General features: G+C 43.4%; 1 long non-coding RNA gene across 2 annotated transcripts; it reads left to right on the forward strand.

Moving 5' to 3' along the window:
* The first annotated feature begins 1556 nt into the window (after nucleotides 1-1556).
* On the forward strand, nucleotides 1557-23029 carry LOC310761299. 2 transcript variants are annotated; one of them, XR_014547350.1, is made up of 3 exons: nucleotides 1557-1897; nucleotides 4329-4393; nucleotides 7303-7480. It is a non-coding gene; the product is annotated as an uncharacterized lncRNA (long non-coding RNA). The 2 variants fall into 2 exon arrangements; XR_014547351.1 differs by lacking the exon at nucleotides 7303-7480 and adding an exon at nucleotides 22568-23029 and having other exon boundaries at nucleotides 1558-1897.
* The last annotated feature ends 2379 nt before the right edge of the window (nucleotides 23030-25408 follow it).

Consider the following 25408-nt stretch of genomic DNA (forward strand, 5'->3'; position numbering starts at 1 on the left):
TTTTAAAATAATCTGTGGGTTTTATCCCATCCTGATGTGCATGGTGTATGCAAGCATGTGCTTGTGCATGCATTTGCCTGTTTGTGTGTGTATACATAGGGAAACTGCATTTTAATACATCTGAAGTCTATCCTGTGGCCCATAATTTGGACAAGATGCCAGACTGCAGCAGGAGGAGTGAAGGCCTCATACTGACTTGCGTTTGTGCTAATAACACCATTGTTGTTGTTTGTTTAGTCGTTTAGTCGTGTCCGACTCTTCGTGACCCCATGGACCAGAGCACGCCAGGCACTCCTGTCTTCCACTGCCTCCCACAGTTTGGTCAAACTCATGCTGGTAGCTTCGAGAACACTATCCAACCATCTCATCCTCTGTCATCCCCTTCTCCTTGTGCCCTCCATCTTTCCCAACATCAGGGTCTTTTCCAGGGAGTCTTCTCTTCTCATGAGGTGACCAAAGTATTGGAGCCTCAGCTTCAGGATCTGTCCTTCCAGTGAGCGCTCAGGGCTGATTTCCTTCAGAATGGATAGGTTTGATCTTTTTGCAGTCCATGGGACTCTCAAGTGTCTCCTTCAGCACCATAATTCAAAAGCATCAATTCTTCGGCGATCAGCCTTCTTTAGGGTCCAGCTCTCACTTCCATACATCACTACTGGGAAAACCATAGCTTTAACTATACAGACCTTTGTTGGCAAGGTGATGTCTCTGCTTTTTAAGATGCTGAATAACACCATATCACTGGCAAATAGCAAACTGATAAAACTGAAACAGGAAATAATTCTGGTCCTTTCAGTTCCATTATTGCATCATTTGCATAAATGTTAAACAGCAGGGGAGCCAGTAACCACCCTTGTCGCACCCCTTTTGTTTTTGGAATTGGAGCTGACCATTTGCCCCTACTTTCACTCTCAAAAACATTTCAGATTAGATTTGACTTTTGGATTTATTTATTTATTTAGAAGGCAAATCTATTTTTAAAAAAATGCAGTAGGTGAGGAGAAAAGGTCAAGGGTTTATGGGAAATGATAGATAATGAATTCAAAAAGAAGTTTAAATTGGTGATTCCCCCCCCCAAAAAAAAACCCTAAAGCCTTTTTTGCTAGAGATGATTGGGACAGAGGTTTCAAAGAAATTGACTAATCTTTTTATGCATGCAACAACTGCAGGCAGAATCTTAGATGTTCAGAAATGGAAAGAGGAGGAGACTCCAACCAAAGAAGGATGGCTTGTAAAATTAATGAATAACGCTGGAATGTCAAAATTGACTGTAAAACCAAGAGATCAAAATGGCGAACTGTTTATGGGAAATTGGAGGCCTTTTTGGACTATCTGTCAAAATATTTTAGCGAAACGAAATCTTGCGCGGGTTTTGAGATATGAGCGGCGGGGGGCGGGAATGTGATATAAAATGTTACAAGTGAAGTGGAGATCTAACTGTAAAGCTGTTGTAGTTTCAGGGACACACGGGAAACCATCTCTGCAGAAAACCTCACACTGTCTTGCAGCTGCCTACCATACCCAGCATAATGTGCTTATGCGCTAAATGCATCACAATGATCCATTGTGATCTTATCAGAACAAAGTTTGCTGTGGTGCAAACTGTTAGGAGGAGAAGGCTAGAAGCAAAAGGGTTTAAAAAAGATCACATGCTGCCTTGTAAACATAGCAGGAATTAGGGAACAGGCGACAGATGTTCCATGTGGAGGCACTTAGCTTTATGGTGCCACCTGGACCCATTTAATACCTTTAAAAGCAATCACTTGGTCATTTGCGAAAGCAGATAAAGGGACTGAGTTGTTTGAAAACAGAGGCATCTTTGGCCAAGTCTGTCTACCACTTCCAGGATGTTCTGCTGTGACAAATGGCGGAAGAAAGTTTGCTGTTTGCTGTCTCAAAGGTATAAATCATTGCTAGGTGAATTGCTATGCCATAAACAATGTTCAAAATGCAAGGTGGCGGGAAACTAATTTCAAATGATACAGGCACATTTAATTGCCTATTTGATTTTGTTTATGATTCCTTTCCCATGAGACATCCCAAAGTGGTTAACAAATAAATGAAAACATCAATAAAAGTGTGTGAGAGAGAAGGAGGGAGGGAGGAGAGATGGTGGATGGATGGATGGAGAGATGGAGAGATGCTATGGACAAAATTTCCCTGAGTCCTACCCAAGTCAGGTCTATTCAGAAGGACTTTGACACCAGATGAGGAAGACAGGCAAACTAATGTCAGTGTACTGGAAGAAGCAAATATCACCAGTGTAGAAGCAACGATTCTTCAACATCAACTCCATTGGACTGGTCATGTTGTTCGGATGCCTGATTATCGTCTTCCAAAGCAACTACTCTATTCCCAACTTAAGAATGGAAAGCGACATACCAGTGCACAACAAAAGAGGTTTAAAGACTCTCTCAAGGCAAATCTTTTTTTAAAATGTAGTATAAACACTGACAACTGGGAATCATTGGCCTGCGAGTGCTCCAATTGGAGAACAGCCTTCACCAAAGGCGTCACAGACTTTGAAGAAGCACAAACTCAGGACAAAGGGCAAAAAGAGCTAAGAGGAAGGAATGTTTGGCAAATCCTCACCATGATCAACTCCCACCCGGAAACCTATGTCCCCACTGTAGAAGGACGTGCAAATTCAGAATGGTCTCCACAGTCACTTATGAACACCCTGTTAAGACCATATTCATGGAAGACAATCTTACTTGGCTATGAGTGACCGTCAAAGAAGAAGAGGCATGAATTGCTATGGGTCTGGTTGGGTGGTCCACAGCCATCCATGGTTGTCATCAGGAAGGAACATCAGACAGGAAAGAGAGGCAAGCAGGGTGGGGAAACCCTTCAGCAAAGTCAAGATCTCTGCTTGGTGGCTGCATCTTCCAGGAGAAGGAAGGCCCAACTTCCTGTGTGCCTGTTGCTCTTCTTCCTGCCTGACGCCTCCCCACACCTCAGCATCCTGCAGCTTGTGGGTGGGTGATGTCCACAAGCAGCTTTCTTTTCAAAGGGGGCGAGTCTGTGGGAGGGAGGCACCCACCATCTCAGCCAGGGTGCCTCCACCCTTCTCTTAGCTATGTATTTAATTAGGATTTCAAAACACTAATTCAATTTAATTAATTTATTAAATTTACCGCCCGTCATCCAAGGATCACAGGGTGGTTTACAACAGAAAAACTTTAAAAATGCACCCCATAGTAAGAAACCAATACAATGACACCCCCCCCAAAAAATTTAGCCCTGTCCCTGAACTTACTTGGACCCAAGTGTGGGGTGGTGGTCCTGGGGTCAGCCAAGGGTGGGGCAACCCAATGCTCTTTGGATCGGAGTCAAAGGTGGGGTAGATTGGGAGGCTGCCACAGCCCTCTCACTGAGGAGATTTCACCCCTCCCATTCCAAGAATCTGCTGATTCTCCAGAGAGGAGGGGGGAGGTTTCTGCTCACTACTTATTCCGCTCCAGCCTCATCTCAAAGGGAGAGACTGAGTGTTAGACAGAGAGAGAGTGTTATCTCTGTGTTGATAAGGTTGCTGCTAAGAGCAGCTGCAGACACTCAGTGCAGTTCAGCTTCTCCATTTAGCTTTGTATATAGTTTGTATGATAGTTGTAGATAGAATAAAAGTAGTTATTCTACAGAGCTGTTCTCCGAGTGGTTTATGCTCTGCTGTACTCTGCTGTGCAACGACTGTCTTCGGAGTGAATTTGGTGCTCACAACTCTGAGTTGTAAGTCCACAGCACTTAGACCTGTTCCTGTGCAGAAGGTGGTCTCTGGAAGTGCTACCCCAGCTCGCCTGGCCCAGTCGGGGCTGAAGTGGATGAGTCCAGTCGGTGGCACTGGCTCAAGGGCGATGCTGACACTCACATCCCCCCTGCAGCCTCGATTCAGGGGTCCTGAATCAGGGCAACCCAGCCTGGACTAACCTGAGGACGACCTACCTCACACTGGACCCAGTTCCAAAGAAGTTCAGGAACAAGGCTTATGTTTAATTAGGAGTTTTTCTGAAACCCTAATTAAGCATATGGCCAGGTAGGGGAAGGAGATATTGTTCCCCTCTCCACCCCACTCCTGAATGGGAGCAAGGGGTGTTAATTCTATGGGTGGTCCTTTATAAGTAGCTTTGGACTTTATACAAAAATTACCCAATAGCTTGAAGGGCTTGTATAGACTTTCCAGCAGAGGAAATGAGATGTTTCTACTTGACTGGCTTGGATGAATGTAAAAGAGCTTTTTCACTTGAAATGGGGAATTTATAGGCCAGCATCTTGGGGGTTCAGCTGCCAGCTGAGAAGCCCCAGGAGACGACTGTCCTTCTGAATCCCTCCTTCAGGGGCCTTCTGAGCAGCTGGAGAGACGGAAGAAGCTGAGTAGTAATGACTGAAGAGGCAACAGATGGTAAGTTAAATATTCCTCTGGGAGCTGGTCAGCTTGACAGTCATTCTATAAATAATGCGCTGAGTTTTTACTACTCTTCCTGTGAGCAGAGGTTGTTTCACAATTGCTTCCCACGCAGCCTTCGTCCTTCCTGGGTCTGTTTTCCAAGCCAAAAATATCTCCAGGAAAATTACACAGGAAGACTTCCCCAGCCTACTACACTTTTCTTATATCCTAAGCCCAGGAAGATGTTCCATGTTTACTATTCAGCTGCTCAAAACACACAGCTCTCTCCGACTGTGTACATAAGTATACCTTTAAAACACATCCAAAGCACATTCTTTCCTTCAAAGAGTTCTGGGCACTTCCAGAGTTACGGTTTTCAGCAACCCTTAGCCAATTACAGTACCTACAGAAAACTCTGACAGTCTGCAAGAGACCAGAGGATCAGTTTTAATATACCCTCCAACTTTTCTCTGATGAAAACAGGGATGTCCTATTCTATTATTATTATTATTATTATTATTATTATTATTATTATTATTATTACTACTACTACTACTACTACTACTACGCCGCCCATCTGACTAGGTTGCCCCAGCCACTCTGGGTGGCTTCCAACATATATAAAACCATAATAAAACATTACACATTTTTTAAAAACTTCCATATGCAGGGCTGCCTTCTGATGTCTTCTAAAGGTTGTATAGTTACTGATCTCCTTGGCTTGGGGGGTCGCATAACTGCATACCCTCCAACGTTTCTCTGATGAAAATAAGGATGCCCTAAGGAAAAGTGGGACATTCTGGGATCAAATCAGAGACTGGGGTGGCTTCTGTAAATCCAGGACTGTCCTTGGAAAATAGGGACACTTGAAGGGTCTGTGTTAAGAACCAGATGTAGACCTGTGCTTCTGAAATAATTTGAGGTGGGATTTCCCTGCTCTAAGGCATCCATCCTATAGCAAGAGCTGCTCGCGTAAGCAGAATTAGGATCCAGCAGATCTTAAGCAGGCAGAAGCCCTGAGAAAGAGGCATCTGGTGAGATCGGAGAGGGGCCACTTACATTGGATCCTAAGCCCATTCAGCTCAGTCACATGTACTGGCAACCCAGCAGAAAGAGTGGTGTAATTCAAACACTATTCTAAAGGCTTGTTAGCTCAGCCAGCTTTAGCCTGCTCCTGAATGGATCTGGTTTCATTTCTGCCGGACTTGAATAGTTTCAAAGTATTTTATTTCTATTTTATTTTACATATTTTATTTGATACGGAAAATAAGGGTCTCCAGGGTTATAACAAGACAACTGGGGGGAACGGTATTGAAAGACAAGAGTTTTATTTTGTGTCAATGGTACAGACAGTCTCTGCAGTCTCCCTCCGCCTCCGCTCCCGAAAGATAGTTTGTTAATGAATCAAAAGCTGGATTTTGGAGGCGGGGGTTGCGGATATTCACATCACATTTCAGAGATAGTAAGGCCCCTTCCTTTCCCTGCAGCCATAACAAAAATAATCAGGAACAAATGTAATTAACTGAAAACACATGCCGCCATAGGTACAGAGAGAGATTTCCGGAAGTAAGGCAGAACTGTAACTGAACAGAAATTTATGCTAAAAGCGTAACTATGGGACGAAACAAAATCCCCTGGCTATTTACTATCTTATGAGCATGCCATAAAGATACACACACACCCTTAAGAACTTAACTTAAGTAACACCTCCTCAACCCACTTGGTTAGCTGGTTTTACTGGTAATGCAATTAACCCTTAATTCACACACCGAATGATCTCCGCTGTTGCACTTCCAACAACCAGGCCAGTCAGCACACAGGCCCTGCTCATTTCTTATTATTTATTACATTTAAACCCCACCTTTTCGGGTGGCGCTGTGGGTTAAACCACAGAGCCTAGGACTTGCTGATCAGAAGGTCGGCGGTTCGAATCCCCGCGACGGGGTGAGCTCCCGTTGCTCGGTCCCTGCTCCTGCCAGCCTAGCAGTTTCAAAGCACGTCAAAGTGCAAGTAGAGAAATAGGTACCGCTCCACCGGGAAGGTAAATGGCGTTTCCGTGCACTGCTCTGGTTCACCAGAAGCGGCTTAGTCATGCTGGCCACATGACCCGGAAGCTGTATGCCGGCTCCCTCAGCCAATAAAGCGAGATGAGCACCGCAACCCCAGAGTCGGTAACGACTGGACCTAATGGTCAGGGGTCCCTTTACCTTTACCTTTTTTCTAAAGAGCTCCTGGCAGTGTATAAGATTCACTCCCTCTCTTTTCGCATCCGGAAGCAGGCAATGTGTTCTAGGGAAAAGGCAGATTATCTTCCACTTTGCCATTCTTGTCATGCTGAATTTTGTGTGTGTGTGTGTGTGTACATCAGGGAACCTGTGGCCCTCCAGATGTTGTTGGATACCAAGTCCTATCAGCCCTAGCCAGCCTGGCCAATGGACAAGGATGAATTGCAGTCCAACCATAACTAGGCTTCATCATCGATCCTGCAGGACTCCCATCTCTGGTGTACATCTTCCTGATATCTTCCAACTTCCCTGTTTAGGGAAGCTTTTAGCCCTGTTTAGGGAAGATTTTAATGTTTGATGGACTATTGTATTTTAATATTTTGTTGGAAGCCACCCAAAGTGGCTGGGGAAACCCAGTCAGATGGGCAGGGTATAAATAATAAATTATTATTATTATATTATACAACCACCTATCAGGGAGGGGAGGGGAGGCAGGGGAAGTCACATTCCACAAGCGGGCCTTGTCCTGTGTGTGCGTACCCCACTTAGTGCTATGTTGAATTCCACCCTCAGTCTTCAAGGGCGGCCCCGCATAGATCACGCTGCAGTACTCTAGTCGGTAGGTCACCAGCTCATGGAATTCAGTGGCCAAGTGACTTGTAAATACTATTTTACCATACTTCTTTTTCACTTATAAAGGTGGCAGGGCCCACCTGCACAGCCATTGTTGTGTTGCCGTTTGCTGCTGCTGTTACACGTGAGGAAAGAAACACAAGATCTCACACGACGAGGTGAATCATGCGTGCAGAGGACACATCAACACTGTCAAGTGGGCTGCAAAATGAAATGAAATATAAATATTCAAAAGTTGAGCAAATGAGAGGGGTAGCACCAAAGATGCTCCTCACCTGGGGTGCAAGGTAGTCATTCTCTATTTTTTTAAAAAAATATATATTTTATTGATTTTCCACATTTATAACAAATACAACATATAAAAGACACAAAACGAAACACATTACAATACAGTGGTACCTCGGGTTAAGTACTTAATTCGTTCCGGAGGTCTGTACTTAACCTGAAACTGTTCTTAACCTGAAGCACCACTTTAGCTAATGGGGCCTCCCGCTGCGTCGCTGGAGCACAATTTCTGTTCTCAACCTGAAGCAAAGTTCTTAATCTGAAGCACTATTTCTGGGTTAGCGGAGTCTGTAACCTGAAGCGCATGTAACCTGAAGCGTATGTAACCCGAGGTACCACTGTACTAAATGAAAAAAAGAAAGAAAAAGAAAAACACTTATTTCTTCTAAAATCCAAATTAACTTTCATTGTTATCTGACTTCCTCAAATCCCCCCTAACTGAATTTCATTGTGACACCTTTGTAACAGTTCTCCAAGATCATCTTTCTAATAAAATTAACTCCTAGTCATTCTCTATTCATATTCCATTGCAGCAGCTAAATGCACTGTCACACTGAATCCAGCATGCCCTGGCTAGTTTGATTGGGGGGAATTGATAGGGTTATTGTTGTGAAGCTGGCACAAGTTTTTATATTCCACCACGCACTTTGCAATGAGGGCGTATCAAAAATCACTCTACAGCAGACATGTAAATTTGGTGGTGCCTTTTCTATGTGATTTAAACCATTTACTGAAGAGTAGGGTTTAAAAAAAGGCTAAATCCCTAAACTTTCCATACCTGTTCTGACTGAATCCATGATTGCACTCAAACCTTTTCCCATTAATAACTTTTAGTGACTAAGCTCTGATTTAACAGAATGGGTGGGGGGATTCTTGTTCATTTCCTGAAGGAGTGGCTGCTGTTAACGCTGACAGCTGGTTTAGTCAACAGGCCCTCTGCATGTTTGAAGGATAATAATCGAGTGGTTCGTGTAGCTAGTCATATTGATGAGTAAGATTTCCTATGGACACTAAGGGGGGAAAGAAAAAACACACACTCCATACGCAGAACTGGCAGTGGGAAAGGAAGAAACGAATGGGCACTTCCAAGGGATAATTGTATTTCTGCTTTGAAGCATATGGCAAGATCGGGCTGAGGTAACTTAGACAGCACTGAAGGCCATGTCAAGAATATATCATGACTCAGACGATGGCAGAGAACTGGAATATTTACCAATCCTTCCCAGAAAGAACTCCTGCATTATGCTACCAGTCTCTTCCATCAGAATCCTCTTCTAAATTCACCATTTTTGTGATGTTTTTGGCCAAACTCCTTGGTCTACACCCTCAAACATACTCAATGAAAGTCCGTAAAGCCTACATCCATGCTATATTTCAAAGCTTTGTAATATAGTGGTGTACTTTGTAATACAGAGCTGGACCATAAAGAAGGCTGATCGCCGAAGAATTGATGTTTTTGAATTATGGTGCTGGAGAAGACTCTTGAGAGTCCCATGGACTGCAAGAAGATCAAACCTATCCATTCTGAAGGAAATCAGCCCTGAGTGCTCACTGGAAGGACAGATCATGAAGCTGAGGCTCCAATACTTTGGCCACCTCATGAGAAGAGAAGACTCCCTGGAAAAGACCCTGATGTTGGGAAAGATGGAGGGCACAAGGAGAAGGGGATGACTGAGGACGAGATGGTTGGATAGTGTTCTCGAAGCTACCAGCATGAGTTTGACCAAACTACGGGAGGCAGTGGAAGACAGGAGTGCCTGGCGTGCTCTGGTCCATGAGGTCACGAAGAGTCGGATACGACTAAACGACTAAACAACAACAAAAATACAGTGGTACCTCAGGTTACATACGCTTCAGGTTACAGACTCCGCTAACCCAGAAATAGTGCTTCCGGTTAAGAACTTCAGGATGAGAAGAAAAATCGTGCTCCAGCGGCGCGGTGATGGCAGGAGGCCTCATTAGCTAAAGTGGTGCTTCAGGTTAAGAACAGTTTCAGGTTAAGAACAGACCTCCGGAACGAATTAAGTACTTAACCCGAGGTACCACTGTACTATTTTAAACAGTCTTCCGCTAAAGAATCCTGGGCACTGTAACTTGTTGAGGGTTCTGAGAGTTAATAACTGTCCCCCCCCCCCTACAGATCTACAATACCCAGAGTTCCCTGAGAAGAGGGATTGACTGTTAAACCACTACAAGAACTGTAGCTCGGGGAGAGGAACAGGGGTCTCTCAAGAACCCTCAGCACCCTTAACAAACTACAGTTCCCAGGGTTGGGTGGGAATGTGCTTTAAATGTATGGGGTGCACACAGTCCATATTCCATCCCAACATACCAAAAAGCTGCAAACTGGGATCTGGACATCAGATTTCTATGAAATAGAATAATATGTACTGGTTATGGGAAGCTGATATCATAAATATGAACAAATTAAAACTGACATAATCATACTGGGGTTTTTTGCGGGGGTGGGGGGTGGGAATCAAATCAACCTGAATATAACAGGTAACACATACAAAGAACGCACAGAATCATAGATCAGTTCAAAATAGTCAATAAATTAATTTTATTTGTTTGTTCTTCTTATACAAGAACAAAGGAAGAAAATAAGCTTAAAGCAGAGTAACAACACCAATTGAGGCTTGCTCTCTTGGTCGTTACCAAGCCATTGAAAGAAAAGTTTGCAAGGCATAACCTTCAGAGGGACCCATATGTTACCGTACTCTCCAAGTTTGGAACTCTAAGACAACTCAAAAGTCTCATAATCATAGAAATAGGTCCAAGCCACCTCAAGAACCTGATCTTCTCAAGGTACCCTGGTGTACAACTCTAGATACAATTCACCATTCATACAAGCAGTTTCCTATCTGCATTTAGATACTCCCAAACAGATTGTAATACAAACATTCAAAATCATTTGACTGGCTTTCAATCTCCCTACATGCTCAGAGCAAGATCTTATTAACTGACAGATGTGTTTTACCCATGTCAGCATTGATGCCTACGCTTAGAACATGACCCATTTTGATACATATTTTAAATTATTTTGCTCAAAATTCTTTTTGCATTAAAAAGACGTTTAGAAGCTTGGGCTTGTCAGACCCAAGAGTCAACAAGTTTTCTCCTTCACCTTCATCATTTCTGAGGTGCAGGGAGCCCCGAAGCAAATCTCTTTGTCTCCATTCCTTCTGGGCAAGAATTTCAAGACTCAGGTTTAATCAAAGTGCTAATCCTAGGAGATTTACACAGGACAATATTGTATTCAGCGTTTTACACGAAAGCTACTAAGTGCTACAAATACCTGTGCGCGAAGTAATTTATTCCCTGGGGTTCCTCAAAGAAACAGATCTCGGAAAGACTGGAATAAGTTCTGCCATCAATTAACAAGTGGAACAGGCACACAGCTTTCGTGAGCAAGTGCTTCTATACGAAGCATCTCACATTGGGTTTAAGAAGGCAGTGTTTTCATCAAGCTGAAAGAGCAGCAAAGGAAAGAGATCATCTTTTCCAGCATGTGTTTGAGCATGTCTGTTTTTCTTGCATTAATCCATATAGCATTTCTGTGCGTGTTGAAAATCTATGTACGGGGTCTCTCCTATCGTATCAATATGCCGCTAAATGCCAGATGTTTGGAGACAAACAAGGAAGGGCTTATTTCCTTCGTGTCCCCTTGTAAGTCCCAAATATGTTTGAGCCTGCTGTGGAAAAAGGGGAGTGGGAGAAATCGAAGGTGTCTGTTAGACAGCATGAGCTGCTGCCAACTGATTTGTCTACTGCCCGGGACCCTGCTGTGGAAAAGTGGGAGAGGGAGGAATTGGTGGAGAAGCCAGCACTGTTTTTGTCAGTGGAGGAGAACTCACAGGAAAAGCTCACGACTTGTGTGCCTGCTGAATTCGGCGGATGGTCTTCTGTCATGAATGCTTTAGTTGAGATTCCCACATTGTCAGAGGTTGGACTTGAATGACCCTCAGGTTCCCTTCCAACTCTACAATTCTATGATTCCATAAAGCCTGCCAAATGAGATTCTTTGTCAAGGTAATGGCTTTGGCTGGCTAGTTAAGTACCGCAGTTTAGCATATCCAAAGATGTTGCTCTGTGCCACAGACAAATGTGCAGGACTTTTCCACACTTCCCTCACCTGGCTGGTACATAGAAGAACAATAGCCAGAGTTGTTTTGGGTGTGAGCAGAAAATCCGGATGCTGAAAGCTGGAGATGGAGACATCTTTGCTCTGGGCTGGATTTGGGGACTGCCCTGGAAACCTAAGTGGAAGCAAGTTCTATGGCAGCATCAACACTGTAAGACCTTTGTGCTCAAGTTGCATGTATGTGCAAATGAAACCAAATATCCTAAAGGCACCACAGTCTCCATTGATCTTTATTCAAAGGAAACCAAACTCTCATGCTTGGAATTTAGGGTGGAGCGTAACAATATTTTATACAATATTGTTTAGTTTAAGCTGCTAAATTATGTTAACTTTTTGTATTACTTCACATAATGTTACATGGAATGATTTATTTTTTTATTGTGATGTATAATTGTGATGTATAAATGCGGGTGGCGCTGTGGGTAAAACCTCAGCGCCTAGGACTTGCCAATCGCATGGTCGGCAGTTTGAATCCCCGCGGCGGGGTGAGCTCCCGTCTTTCGGTCCCAGCTCCTGCCCACCTAGCAGTTCGAAAGCACCCCTAAGTGCAAGTAGATAAATAGGGACTGCTTACCAGCGGGAAGGTAAACGGCGTTCCGTGTGCTGCGCTGGCTCGCCAGATGCAGCTTGTCACGCTGGCCATGTGACCCAGAAGTGTCTGCGGACAGCGCTGGCTCCCGGCCTATAGAGTGAGATGAGCGCACAACCCTAGAGTCTGGCAAGACTGGCCCGAACGGGCAGGGGTACCTTTACCTTTACCTTTATAATTGCTTCTAAAAGCTTTTTGAGTTGGACTTCTTGTTCATTTGATATGTTGTGAGTTGGACACAGTTTAGTGGGGAGCAGGCATACACCTACACTGACATTATCCTTTTTTTGGATGTGTCAGTTTTGTAGGTAGAGAATTAGTGTTTTCTTTTTTTAAAATCTGGGGAAGCATTCAAGCATGTGCCCCCTATTTCTGCACTCTAAAATAGTACAGCCCAACAAAAGCTGCACCACATGACTGCTGAACTCTCAGTGTAGATAATACTTTGTCTCCTGTTTGCTTTTTGGAACTTTTTGAGAGATGACAGATATTTCCAAGCTGTCCTCTTGGAACTCTTCATTCCATAGGATTGTATGCTTTTAATCGAAAACCTAATATTTACAAGTCAAAAGAGCCCCCAATGATGAGATACATTCAACAGCTGCTACATGTTTGTTGTATCTTCAGGAGGCATGTAAATTAGCACAATTTTGAAGCAAGTAATGATTGTATTGAGTGCAAGGAAAGTATTTTTTTTAATTGCTTTTGTATTTTGGATCAGTGTCTATTATTTTCTGTTGTTACCCTGTTAAATGCCATTCCACTTGATCGCAAGACGGTGATCGCAATTCACCATCCAAGTACACCAGCTACCCAGAAGCTGCTAATCATCCCTACCCTGTTTTTTAAAAAAGAAAAACCTACTAGATCCTGCTTCCCTTGACCCATCAAAACCTTCAGGGGTGATGCACAGAAATGGAAAGAGGACAAGATTCCAACCAAAGAGAAATGGCTTATAAAATTAATGGATTATGCTGAAATGGTGAAATTGACTGGAAAACCAAGAGATCAAAATGATGAACCATTTATGGGAAATTGGAGGCCTTTTTGAACTATCTGTCAAAGTATTTTAGGGATATGAAATTGCAAGCAGGATTTGAGATATGAGTGGCAGGGGAAAAAATGAATGATAAGATGGAGTTGGCGTGTTAGTAAAAAGTATAATGCAGCAATTAAAGATTAGAATAAAAGCATCGGGGCGGAAGGGGTGGGAAGCCAAAAAGAAAAATATAAGTGAATGATATATTTTATGTTAAGTAAATTAGTTAAAGCCTTTGAAAAACTAATACAAATAATATTTTTTTAAACCCTCAGGAGTGTACCTACTTATCTACCAAAAATTAATTAGATTCCGTCCCTTGACTAGTCATTCCCATCCCTGTCTCTACTCACCAGGTGTGTATAAAATCACAACTTGGCAGCCTTAATAGTGACAGCTTTGTTAAGGTGTTTTTGGGGTGTGTGTGTTTTTAATTTGTTCCCTTCTACAGCTTTACAGTTTGAAGTAAGAAAGAAAGTGACATTTTGCTGACCAGGCCAACTCCATGCCCTAACCAAATGGTTATGTGAATAATACCATTTAAAAATATGTCTTGCTATTGAGCAGACCACCAGAGGGGTTGCTTTTGCAAGGAAAGGCTTCTTGTTTAATCATTCATCGCACCTTCTACAAACATCTGGTTTTCTTTCAACCCGTCATGTCCCTGTTGAGACAATGCTAAGGCAATTGTTCATCTGGAGAACGTTGAAAAGTTTAGGAAGGAAATATGAAAGGACAATGATGAATACGAGGTCTTTGACTGGCAAATGAGATACCTCCTAGTAGGCATCAGGGACGGAATTCCTTTCCATGGGACACTCAGTGCTACCTCATAAAACTTCACCAAATTGTGTAATAAACTGTGGGATGCTTTTTGAGTCATTCTTAGCAGAGTCCCTTCGTGACTCACTTAGTAAGGATTTGAAGAAACCTATTAGTGGGCAGTGCTGAAACGGCAAAGTGCTAACTTTCGCCACCACCACCCTCAGCCCAGTAAAATTATACACATCGTGTTTATAAGAGGAAATGTTTTCCTTGGCAGGAGTTGTGATGACCAAGAAGCCGTCCAACTCACAGGAAAGTATGAACAGACTGACCACTCACACAGCAGAGCTTCAGCACCCACTAGTCTTCCACTCAGACATAAACTATGTAATTTTAGAACATGCTGGCAGGAACTTGATTGCAGAGTGAGCAAAGTGGCCACAAAGGAACAGCAGTGCAGGAGCCAGCCTTTAAGTATTCTGGTGTGGGATGGAGGAAGTGGGAACAGGGTGGCAAGAGGAGATGGGGGGGAGGGAATAGATGGTTCTCTTTAAAGTCACCACCAGGAGCGAAATGATGATCTGGGGAAGACCTTCCTGTCTTCCAGTGGATATGCTGAATGAGTCACGGCAGAAATCTCAGCTTAAAAAAAGAAAAACAGATACAGAACTAGACGTTTCCTGCGCCTCGTAGCAAGAGAAAAGAAATCAGGGGAGAAAATCAAAGGCAATGCAATCTCTACTGAAGAGCCAAGCCGTCAGTCTCAGTCAAGAAGAGGGGAAAGCGGGGATGAGGGCAGCTCAGCCCCACGAGCCAAATGTCGCCCTCCAGTCCTCTCTGTTTGGCTCTTTGAACACTCCCCAGCTACACCCCTTCTCCTTAGGTCCCACCTCTCCGCAACCCTCCTTTCGTGCTTTGCCTGACTGGCACAAGTCTTTGAAAGTTGGTCGCATTTCTGGTTTGCCTGGGTAGAAAGTAAAAATAGGTGTGCGAATGCGTGTAGAAACCAGCTTATGCAGCTTTATTTTATTATTATCTTTTTTATTTGATTTTCAAAAAAGTAAACGTACAACAAACCATAGTACAAAATCGAAATATCGAGATTACTCTGAATCTGTCCCCATCCCTTCCATGGTTCCTTTTAATTCTATTTTCAACTGCATAGCAATAATTCTCCAATTTTTCATCTTCCTAAGTTATCTGTACATTATGTATATTACAAGTGTATTTAAAATTCTGCTAATGTTTTAACCTGTTTATAATGATTTTGTATGTACATTATAAACATTTCCCATTCTTTTTTAAATTTCTTGTCTTCTTGATTCCTGAGCTTCCCAGTTAATTTTGCCATTTCGGCATAATCCATCAACTGGACTTGCCATGCCTCTCTGGTCGGAGCTGTCTCTTCCTTCCCTCTCCGGGCTAGCAACATCCAAGCAGCCGTTGTGGCATACATGAACAATTTCCCCTGATCCTTTGGAATCTCGGTACCTAATAAAAAAGCTTATGTTTTTTTTAACAAAAGTTTTTTTAAACATTTTTCCCCATTTCATTATATATTATTTTCCAGAATTTTTAAGTTACATTACAGGTCCACCACATATGATAAAAGGTACCTTCTTTTTCTTTACAAGCTTAAAGGTAAAGGTAAAGGGACCCCTGACAGTTAAGTCCAGTCGTGGATGACTTTGGGGTTGTGACACTCATCTCACTTTACTGGCCGTGGGAGCCGGCGTTTGTCTGCAGACAGCTTCCGGGTCATGTGACCAGCATGACTAAACCACTTCTGGTGAACCAGAGCAGTGCACGGAAACACCGTTTACCTTCCCGCCAGAGCAGTACCTATTTATCTACTTGCATTTTGACGTGCTTTCGAACTGCTAGGTTGGCAGGAGCAGGGACTGAACAATGGGAGCTCACCCCGTCGCAGGGATTTGAACCGCCAACCTTCTGATCGGTAAGCCCAAGAGGCTCAGTGGTTTAGACCACAGTGCCACCCGCGTTGCAGCTTTAAATCCAGCCTGCATAGTTTGCAACTCTCAAAGCCCAACATCATGAGATGGTCAACCGAGGGCTCGACTAATTTTTGCCTGCCTGTGAGTGAAAAAGCAGGCAAGATATTTAGGTGAGTAGTACTCCTGTCATGGCAGAATTATAATAAACACAATACTTTATAATGTGCTATCCATTACGAAGTAGGTGCCCCCATACCTGCTGCCTGAGATGGACAGTATCAGTCTTGCTAATGAGAGGGCTAGACCTGGGCTGTCAGATAGATAGATAAAACAATTATTTGAGTCAGCCACAAGCCATAGCAAAGGAATCAAATCCAATAAACACAGATCTAGCTTGATGGTGCACTATACAAAATACATTCTGAGAATTTACAACTGTACAAATGAAAGAGTTCATTACTGTCCTTGATCACAAATGAAGCATATGAACGAGTGGGCTTTCCTTGCAAGGCATTAAACAGGTTCGTCAGATGGTAGATCTAATTCTAATTGCTGTCAAACATATCTCTAAGCTTGACAGCCTGGCTGTTGGGTTGTATTTATTTGGCTTGGTGGGTCATGAGTTGTGCAGGTTTTTTTCAGACAATTGAAAACAGGTGTTCCACACCCCCAACCACCACCACCCCCAATAAAAATGACATCTCGATGGGTTTGTTTTGCATAACACCACCCTGCTAAGTGTTTTGTGTGTTGCAATTTCATGCCTACACCTCCTTTGCTTTTCAGGACTTGCCGTTTCAATATATTGCCTGCTTGCTAGCAAATGGATCTGAAAATCCCACTTTTGAGAATTTTTGTTGTATTGATTCAGTCCCTGGATGGCTGTAATATGAGAAATATGTGGAAACTTGAAAATGGTATTTTGTTTACCCTTCTTTGCAGCTGCCAAAACAGCTGCCATTGAGCTTTTTTTTTTTAAAAAAAAAAGGAAACAAGGGCCTGTTATCTGACGGGGAGGAAAATAGATGTATTCTCACAACCAGGCCAATGTGTTTCTCAAATGTGTACTTTAGAAAAGGGTGTGCAGAGACAATTTAGGTAAAGGGAAAATAAAAATGGACAAAGTCACACAATGATTTATCACAGAGACAACTTCAGAAACCTTTTTGCAAGGTTCAGGCCTTCATGCAAAGCCTTACAGATTCTCTCTCTCTCTCACACACACACACACACACACACACACACACACAGAGAGAGAGAGAGAGAGAGAGAGAGAGAGAGAGAGAGAGAGAGAAGCCGTAAATAGTCAAACCGTTTTGCCCTGTTTTGTTAATTTCTTTGCATGTGTGTGTGCAAAGTCAAAAACAGGAGTGGTGTAGAATCTCACAACTTGCAATGCAGAGTGTTCCTCCTCCTGTTGTTGTCATTTCCCACCCTGTTTGAGGAATCAGCCAGCCAGCCACCCTCTTTTCCAGAATCTGCAATTTGATTCCCTTCCCCATCCTCTGATTTCCATGCTTAGTTCTCATAGGGCTGTTTGGAGGCAACTCCTTCTCCCTCCCACTTGAGATTATTTTCTATTTTTTCCCCTGAAGGTTTTGTACCTTTCCCACAAGCCTCCTGATATTTCCCCCCTTGCACATAGATGGTGCCATTTTGAACACATACAGATTGTCACTACTTTTTATTAAAGGTTTTATTGTGCTACAAAACAAACAAATGCGGGAAAACTACATGTTTTGTCTCCCCTTTCGAACCATTGAGTCTTTTTCACAGTTTGCTTGCATGTAGTGAGACACACTTTTGTCATTGACATCTTGCAATTGGGGGGAAAGAGAGGGAGAGAGAGAAAAAGATGGGGGGGTTGTGTCAGCATTAGGTGGATAGGTTGTGTGTGTGTGTTTGTGTGTGTCCATAAATAAATACATACGCATACATTGCAAGAGGTTAGGGGGTCCAGAGCTTGATTGGTTGCATTCAGTTGGTTACAGTGGGGCTTGTTTGCGGGGGAAGGAGGTTATTGTGTCATGTTCACCATATTGATTCGAAGGATGCATTATTTTGCCCAAAAAAGAAATCAAGAATTTCCCCATCCCATCCTCTCAGCAACTCATATAGCCAGAAAAAAAAAAGGAAGCCAGGCTGGTCTAACTGCAGAAAGCCAAACAGCACCCAAATGTCTTTAACTTAGCTTAAAACAAGTGGAAAGTAAATTTCTCATAAACCTCTGAAGAGGCTGTAAGTTTCGGTCCTTGAGGACCATGGTTTGTTGACTTGGGCTGTTTGTAGCAGTGTATCCGTTCCACTGTAAAGGACAAGAAAGATTTTAACTTTTTCTGTGTAGTTCTAACACAGAGAGGCAGAAGAACCTGCTTTAAGTATATCCTGTTTTGAATTTATTGTATATTATTGATCAGCACCACACACCAGACTTTTTAATAGCTTGATGCTATACTGTTGCACATGAGGGGAAGGTCAAGGGAGAAACCTAAATAAGTTTCAACTTAACTGACAACCGTCACTCTGTATTGGTGTATTCGTCCCAAATTGCTTTTCTTGACAAGAGTAACAGACTCAGCCACACAAACAGGCCTCAGATACAAAAATGAAACTGTTTCTCCCCCTGCTCTTGCGCTCTCTCTCGCTCTCTCTCTCACCCTGAGGTTACCCCCCTAGCAACAAAATTTCAACTTTGCTTCCTTCAATGAATTTTAGAATTCCTCCTCAGGCAAAGCCTCTGAAGAACATCAAGGGAACCCATTTATGAGCCTTGGGTTCAAAAGCCCTGAAAAGACCCATTCTTCCTATACAGAGGGTCAGTTCACCATTGAGAATTGAGGGAGTAAGATTTCCTTCTGGTGATTACTGCCTTGATTTCACGAGACTTTAGGTGTCCTCATCCCTATGCCTTTCCATCCATATGTTCACCTGGCATTTGAAAGGGCTCTGTCAGCATACAGATTGGGGCAGGATCTCTGCACATCTAGAGTACCATGTCCCTTCTAAGACAGTCTGATAATGAAGTAGCCAGGAGAGTGGCAGCTGGATGTTAAAGCTGATGTAAATGTCTTTTCCCCAAGATGGGCATTTAACTATACAACTGGTGTTGGAGGAGGGTCCTCACAGAGCTCCATAAATCAATCAGCAGGGATTTCCTATTTTGAAACTCAAGTTTACTCATGGGTGCTGCTCTGCGGAGCTCTTTAAGTCCCTTCCTCCAACACTGAATTGCTCACACAGATAGACCTCCCGTGAGATGTGAGATGCACAAGAAAGCCAGGGAAAGTTAACCTGGGGACTCCATCTTGATCTTTTTCCAGCTCTTGGAATTGTGGAAACTTGGAGCAGATGTGAAAAACTCCTAATCCTCAGCTGTAGTCATCCTGGCTCAAGAAGCCAGGACAAATAAAAATGATGGCTAACACTTCCAATAGATGCTCAAGCCCAAGCTTTGGTTAGCCTCCAAGAGAAAGATCTTAAATAAATATGGGACAGAGACTGGGATGTGCTCTCTGCTATCCAGATGTGGTGCGTGGATAGCAATATTCAGAAGAAGTTCTTGGAGATCATTATGTGGCATGGAGTGAATACAAACATCTCCCATCACATTCTCAAAGAGTTCTTGAAGCAATTTAAAGCTTTTTTTTAATATAAAAAATGTAGTTGTGGCATTATAGGTCACAAACTGTGCCTGATTTTTTTAAAAATTCTGAGAAACACATAACCCTACCTGTTTAGAGGCAGTAGCAGGTTTAATGCAGTCACCGGAAGGAAATGTCCTTCAGTGTGTGATTTTTCACTATCCACTGCAGTAAAAAAAAAAAAAAAAAACCAGGACCAAAGTAGTCTCAAAAATTAATAAATGCACCTTTCATTCTCAGCCTTCACGGCTTTGACAATTAAATATCAACCACAGAATAACCACAGATTAAGGATGCAATCCTATATACAGTATACATGTAACCAGAGTAAGTTTCATTGAACATATTAAAGGTAAAGGGTAAAGGAACCATTAGGTCCAGTCATGACTAACTCTGGGGTTGCGGCGCTCATCTCGCTTTATTGGCTGAGGGAGCCAGCGTACAGCTTCCGGGTCATGTGGCCAGCATAACTAAGCTGCTTCTGGTGAACGAGAGCAGCGCACGGAAACGCCGTTTACCTTCCTGCTGGAGCGGTACCTATTTATCTACTTGTACTTTGATGTGCTTTCGAACTGCTAGGTTGGCAGGAACAGGGACTGAGCAACGGGAGCTCACCCCGTTGCGGGGATTCGAACCGCTGACCTTCTGATCAGCAAGTCCTTGAACACATTAGGTAGGGAAAAAATCTACCTAACATGTTTGCCAGTAAGCATATTTATAAAGCAACTTGAGCCCTAGTTTCCCAAAGAAAAATATATACCATTTTCATTTGGGGGGGGGGGGAGAAGCATATTTATTGCAATCTGAATCTATTGTTCCATGATTTCCAAGCCATGACCTGCCCTGGAGGTTCTGTCATTGTTCCAGTGGTTGACTGGCAGAGCATGAAACAAACATGCTAAATATGAGAGATTGCCTGTAATGTTATTCTATCAAAATGGCAATTTCCGAAAGGATTTGAAATGGAGCTTGCCTTTCCTTAAACGTCAGGGAGGTCCACCCCTAGTTGCCAAGATGGTCTCCAGCTCAAGCTGGTCCTAATATCTCCACACAAAAACATTCCTTTCCCTCAGATTTATTTTTAAGGCCTAATCTCAAGCAGATTTTAGAGAACATGTCAGAAGCTGGAGTTTTCTGCAGTTAGCACTGTTGAATTTAAAGCTCTTCACCACAGTTTGATGGGCTATAGCGCATGAAATATCTTCATACCGTCGTTTCCTTCTCATGAGGTTAACTCTTCTAAATCTAACGTTAATGTAAAATTTTAAAAAAGGTAAAACCCACACACCACAATGACAAGGAGGAACAAGCTGAAATCAAAAGGATGTAGAAGCCACAGAAGTAAAGAATGGTTCCCCATCCCCAAGAATGCAGCCCACATTTGACTTAGCTTTCACATCTATCAAGATGTCTATGACATTTCTAAGATGGCAGAAGCTTGGCAGTGACTGGCAATTGGATTGTGGCTTGGCACCAGTTTCAGTGTCACATTTTGGACAAGGTGAAATTGTAAAATTAGTTTCCTAGGCGGTATTATGGGATCTCATCATGACTAAGATTTCACACACAGTATTTAAAGTGCTTTTCAGCAGTTGTGTGTGTGAGAGAGAGAGAGTTAGTTAAATGTACTTATTTGGGATTTTTTAATCAACTGAGGGTCATGTGAATTGTTTTAACTGATTTTAATATAATCAGTAAATAGTTAACGGATGATAAATACAATATACGGCACAATAATCATGTAAGAAGGTCATGTTCCAACCTTACTGCATTTTCTGTGTCACGTGCAGCTAGAACTATTCTGCTTAAGATTTCTATTCACTTTTTTTCCATTTGGGGTTTACACACACATTTTAACTTCCGAGTTCAGAGGTGTGTCTTTAGTCACTGTTAGTAGGCATGGTTTTATTACGTCTTCCCCATGATCCATGGACATCTGTGGCACAGACATTTTCTTTTTCCGCTTCCTGGTGGTGTGCGGTAAAAGTGATAAGACTGGGATAGAACCTTGTTGGTTTCAGCAGTCATTTTCCATAGCCATCATCTACGAGATATCCACAGCTCTCTTTTCAGAGCAAGTCATCAGGGGTTCCCGGGTAATGGGGAAAGGAGAGCAAGGGAATCGCTGCACGAAATCACAGGCTGGCCTAGTGGGCGAGGCAGCGCATTGCTGAGAAACATGTGCGATCTTAGGCCTTGAAAACAAACTACAAATTAAGGGCTACAGAGGTCCTTAAAGTGTCAAGATTGTCATCAACTGGTCTACATCCACTGGGGCAGGATCTTCTAATCCATGAAACTGTATTAATTTCCAAAGATTAAAACGGTGATTGCTATGCTGGGAAATATGATTCTGCTCTATGTCTTTTATATATATACAAATTTCACTTTTTGTTTTACATATATTTACTTAATCATCATCATCTTTACATCAATCCACATTTTCTTCTACTCCCCTCCCCTCCTTTCTGCAGTTACTTATTTTATATATTTTTATTACTCCATATCCAATTTAAATATATTTATTAACTTCCCATTATATTGTCTTTTAGTTACCCATTACTGTACCAGTTTATGCCAACCCTGCTAATGTTTTAAGTTGTTTACAATGCGCCTTCAAATAACCAATAGATTTTTCTCCGCTAAGTCATAGAGTCTCTCATCTTGATTTCATATTCTTCCATTAACTTTCACCATTTCTGCATATTCCATCAGTTTTAATTGCCAATCTCCTTTCGTTGAAACTGTTTCTTCTTTCCACTTTTGGGTATACATCATACAAGCTGCTGTTGTAGCATACATAAATAATAATTTTTTTTGTTTTCTTTGTACACCTCTTCACCAATAATTCCGATTCTGTTCTGTCTTTGTCAGATGAAACCCACAGTCAACAATTATTTCTATTTTTTACAGGCAGGAAACCAGAGCCGAGAATGGGAAGTGACTTTGTCATTCAACAAAAGGCCACACAACTTGCACTTGGTGAAGGTGGAACTTGAACCCAGGTCCCCCAAAATCAACCCCAACTGACATGCAAAGAACAAAAGAAGGTTAATATCATATAAAGAGTCTGCGCTATATGAAAATGTTGTTTGGGCTCACTTTGTCCAACATACAAGCACCTGTCCAAGGAACTCTCCACCCAGCTGGGCCAAATGAAAAGAGGAAAGGCAGCATGGTGCAGTGGTTAGAGTGCCTCCTGCTGCAAGCCACATGGCAGCTCAATGGCTGAGCACACACTTTGCACATCCAGTCCTTCACATTTCTGGTAAAATATATAAGCAGCAGGTAATCAGAAAGATCTCTGCTTTGACTCTGGAAAGAGTCACTGCCAGGAAGAAGAGACAATCTTGGGACAGCTAAACCAATGTCCTAAACCAATCAACCTTTTTGAGTCCACGGCTCCTTTGACCAACTACAGTGGTACCTCAGGTTAAGTACTTAATTTGTTCCGGAGGTCCGTACTTAACCTGTAACTGTTCTTAACCTGAAGCACCACTTTAGCTAATGGGGCCTCCTGCTGCTGCCGCACCACCAGAGCACAATTTCTGTTCTCATCCTGAAGCAAAGTTCTTAACCTGAAGCACTATTTCTGGGTTAGCGGAGTCTGTAACCTGAAGCGTATGTAACCTGAAGCGTATGTAACCCAAGGTACCACTGTACATTCTTTCTGTGGCACCTCTGTGGGGTTCAGGAGCCCAGTTATGTCACCCCTTTCTCACAGAACTGGCAGAATCTTACCCTTTTTTGAACACCCTCCTTTGTGGAGTGTTTCCTCAACCTCCTTTTACCTGTCCTTGGGAGTCCTCCAGGCAGTCACTACTGCCACCCCTGAGCTCCCCCCCCTGCCCCAAAGAGAGGTACCTCCTCACACTGCCTCACAGGGGCCTGGGAAGAGGATGCCCCCAGCCTTGGTGGCCCAATGGAGTCTGGCCAGAGGTGAACATGAGGCTAACACCTTACCTGGGGAGGCAGCAGTGGGGACCACTGGGCTTGCATGGTGGAAAGGCTCCCTTTCAGCACCAGACACTCAGCTCCAGGCAGGCCTTGCACACAGCAAACACAAGAAAGGCCAGCACCATGCCTGCCTGGCTGGCCTCCCACTTGTTTGTCCATTCCCAAGAGCTGGTGGACTGGCTGGCTGGGCTCCCTTGCTCATTTGCTTGCTTACTCCGAGGCCACGTTAGTTCTTGACAACCAGCGTCCTCTGGCCACCCCATAGGCACCATTCACCCATGGTGCTTGTAGCCAGGGCTGCTTCAACAAACAGCCTTTGGGACGCAGAGACGTAAAAAAGCTTCAGATGAAGGAGGGGAGGAAAGAGGGACAGACACCAGCGCTCCCCGCCACACCCCGATTATCATTCAAGGCACCCTAGGGTGCCATGGCACCCTGGTTGAAAACCACTTTCCTAGCCTGTTAGAAGGCAGCTTCCAATGTAACTTGCCAGCTTAAAAAGTAGCAGCCCAGCATGAAACAGAAGCAGCATTTCCTCCACAACCACATGCCACAAGAGTTCCTAGCCACACTCTCTCCCTGAGGGAAATCCAGGGCTCCCCCTGCTCTTCCTGGTTGTTTTGTTTTTTTCTTTTTGCTGCAAGGATTTCTAAAAAGGTCTTCCCTCGTCCAGACAGAACCTGTAACCCCGAGCTTTTAGAAAAGGGCAGGAAATCGATCTCCCGAGTCTGTCAGGCCGGCATGAAGCCCCTGCCCAAGGAGAGGATACGGTTACAAGGCACAGGTGCACTGCCAGAATGCCTCACCGATGGTAGCGCAAGCAAGGAAGGGCTTCTCTCCCTTCGCAGTCGAAGAAAGAAATTTGTCAGTGACAAGAAAGATGGCTTGCGTGCCGCGCATTCCTGGGCCTGAGGAATAATGAAAGTGGGAGGGGAAGGAGAGGGGGGAAATCAAATTTCAACTAAGGATGTCAGCAGCGAAGTTAACGCAGGTGCAATATTCCCCCAAACAAAGGCCATCTTTGTTTCTCCTCTATTTTGTGCTGCAAAAAGGAGTTTCCTTCCTCCTCCTCCTCCTCGCCCTCCTCCTTTTATCAGCGCACGGAAGATTAAAATGCTGATACCCTTCCCCAGCAAAAATATTTTTACAGCTCTTGCTCAAAGAACTGGAAGATGAGTCGCATTTGACGGAACTTAAAAACAGGGACATTTTTAAAAGGAGAAGTCCGTAGAGTACTATTGTTCAAGGTACAGTGGTACCTTGGGTTAAGTACTTAATTTGTTCTGGAGGTCCGTTCTTAACCTGAAACGGTTCTTAACCTGAAGCACCATTTTAGCTAATGGGGCTTCCTGCTGCCGCCGCGCCGCCAAAGCACGATTTCTGTTCTGCTCCTGAAGCAAAGTTCTTAACCTGAAGCATAATTTCTGGGTTAGTGGAGTCTGTAACCTGAAGCGTATGTAACCTGAAGCGTATGTAACCTGAGGTGCCACTGTAGTATTTATTAAGAATGTTGTCGGGGAGGAGTGGAGAACGACACACACCTGGATTGTTAAAAACTGCTGCAGTTCAAAATACAAGAATGTCACATCTCAAATAACAGAGCTGGTGTGGCGCATTAGTTTGAGTGTTAGACTGCAGCAGGGGTGGCCAATGTGGTGGCACTCGAAAAAGAATTGGACTTCATCTCCCATCATCCCTGAACACTGGTCACGCTGGCTAGAGCAGACGGGAGTGCAATAGTGTCTAGTGGGTCACAGGTTCCCCATCCCTGATTATGGAACTCTTGCCCAACCTGGC

The sequence above is a fragment of the Podarcis filfolensis genome (assembly GCF_964270895.1).
Source record: "Podarcis filfolensis genome assembly, chromosome: 4".
Taxonomy (NCBI): Eukaryota; Metazoa; Chordata; class Lepidosauria; order Squamata; family Lacertidae; genus Podarcis; species Podarcis filfolensis.